The sequence below is a fragment of the Poromitra crassiceps genome (assembly GCF_964638095.1).
Source record: "Poromitra crassiceps genome assembly, chromosome: 25".
Lineage (NCBI taxonomy): Eukaryota > Metazoa > Chordata > Actinopteri > Beryciformes > Melamphaidae > Poromitra > Poromitra crassiceps.
This window is the reverse complement of record NC_139649.1, coordinates 8,853,240-8,855,739: the sequence shown is the minus strand read 5'-3', so window position 1 is coordinate 8,855,739 and position 2,500 is coordinate 8,853,240. Positions and strand designations below refer to the sequence as shown.

The 2,500-nt window shown below is 46.0% G+C and overlaps 1 protein-coding gene across 1 annotated transcript in view; it reads left to right on the top strand.

The window, feature by feature from the left end:
* Positions 1 to 2,500, top strand: part of celf4 (CUGBP, Elav-like family member 4) — a gene marked incomplete at both ends in the record, with an annotated part of 30,835 nt that overhangs the window by 10,341 nt on the left and 17,994 nt on the right. The window lies entirely within an intron of this gene.

Here is a 2,500-nt window from a genome sequence, read left to right as displayed (position 1 = left end):
CTGCACCTCCACACCCCCTGCTGTAACTCCACCTCCACACCCCCTGCTTCTAACTGCACCTCCACACCCCCTGCTGTAACTCCACCTCCACACCCCCTGCTTCTAACTGCACCTCCACACCCCCTGCTCCAACTGCACCTCCACACCCCCTGCTTCTAACTGCACCTCCACACCCCCTGCTGTAACTCCACCTCCACACCCCCTGCTTCTAACTGCACCTCCACACCCCCTGCGTCTAACTGCACCTCCACACCCCCTGCTCCAACTGCACCTCCACACCCCCTGCTTCTAACTGCACCTCCACACCCCCTGCTGTAACTCCACCTCCACACCCCCTGCTTCTAACTGCACCTCCACACCCCCTGCTTCTAACTGCACCTCCACACCCCCTGCTCCAACTGCACCTCCACACCCCCTGCTGTAACTGCACCTCCACACCCCCTGCTTCTAACTGCACCTCCACACCCCCTGCTCCAACTGCACCTCCACACCCCCTCCTCCAACTGCACCTCCACACCCCCTGCTTCTAACTACACCTCCACACCCCCTGCTCCAACTGCACCCTGCTCCAACTGCACCTCCACACCCCCTGCTTCTAACTGCACCTCCACACCTCCTGCTCCCAATAACGTTGGCCGGTTCTGGAGAAAGGGGAATGCAATACTTTGGAAATGTTGGAAAGTGTTTCATACCGTTTTTGACTCGCTTTTTTTCCATACTCACATGAACTGAAGGGCCTGCTGCTAATACAGTATGAGGCTTTGTGTGAGAAGGAGGAGCTAATACAGTATGAGGCTTTGTGTGGGAAGGAGGAGCTAATACAGTATGAGGCTTTGTGTGGGAAGGAGGAGCTAATACAGTATGAGGCTTTGTGTGGGAAGGAGGAGCTAATACAGTATGAGGCTTTGTGTGAGAAGGAGGAGCTAATACAGTATGAGGCTTTGTGTGGGAAGGAGGAGCTAATACAGTATGAGGCTTTGTGTGGGAAGGAGGAGCTAATACAGTATGAGGCTTTGTGTGAGAAGGAGGAGCCCAGTTTGTTTGTTCTTAAATTGATCAGCATTTTTGCAGCTTTTGAATACTCACAATCAAGGGAGATTAAAGATTGGCAGAAAAAGGGGGAAGGCATATTAAAAAGCATTTGATTTCAGCTCTGCTGCTGCCATTACAATATGTCCTATTGTCCTCAGAACGAAACTGCACGCAGAGTCAGGAGATCGTTTGGTACTGATGATAGTGATTTGTGTCTCTTTGTTATTTCATTCCAAAGCTACTTTTTCTGCAGTCCATTTCTGGAACTTGCAATTATACAGCCATGCAATTATATGGGAACTATGATGTATACAGGACGTAATTGTACAGTGTAGGAGGCTTAAAAGCCATTTCCTTTGTTCACTAGTCACAAGGTTATCCATCTCCTTTCAGTGTGAACTTGGTAACTGCTATCTCGCCATTTGGTTTATAGCTGATGGCTCCTTTATCAAGCTTTGCACAGTCAGGAGGTATTATGGTAACGGCGTGTGTGTGTGTGTGTGTGTGTGTGTGTGTGTGTGTGTGTGTGTGTGTGTGTGTGCACGTGAGTGTGTTCATCTCTGATGTGCATACTTTTGTGTGCATACATATTTATATTGTCTGTGTTCATCCTTTATTAAGTGCATAATTGCATGTACATTCGCTTTGCTTTGCTTCGCGTGTTTGTTTGTGTGTGTGCGTGCGTCTGTGTGTGTGTGTGTGTGTGTGTGTGTGTGTGTGTGTGTGTGTGTGTGTGTGTGTGTGTGTGTGTTGCAGAGATGCTCCATGGGGCCATAGTAGCACGACATGACAGAAATGTGAAAAATAAAAGTTATTTTCACAACTACTGCCAGTCTAATGCATATCTGGAAAAGCATGGTCCTGCTCCAGATGTATTGTTTCCCCCTTTATGAACTTAATTTAAATATCATAATTTACTAGTGTCAAAATTGTTCTGTTTGTGTGCCATTTACCAAAGAACCAAAATAGTGATTTAATTTTTTTGTCTTTTTTTTGTCTCCTGATATTAAATTGAAAGCAAACCATTATTATTTCCTCACTAAGAACTGTGAATTGATTTTTGAATAATGTAACAAGCCCCCACTCTCCCTCCAAAAAGTGATCTATGTACTTTTATTTTCGATTGTATTTATATATTTTTTAGTCCGTACACAATTGGTTCATACTGGACTGAACGACGAATTATTTGGCTTTAAAGAATTATGGTTCGTAAAAAGTTGAATTGATGCTTATACACACACAACAAAACCACTAACCATAAGTGGAAGTGACGTATCTAGGTCTGCTTGCTGGGATCATCTAAAGCAGGGATCACATGTATGAGTCTTGTACTGTTTGTCCCAGACAGAGAGTGTTTTGAGCGACTTGTCAGGCCAGACGTGTTTAGACCTCTGTGAATGTGTGCATACAGAGACTGCCACGTCTGAGTGGCCCTGACTCAATTCGCTTCCCCTCCATCTCCCTTCAT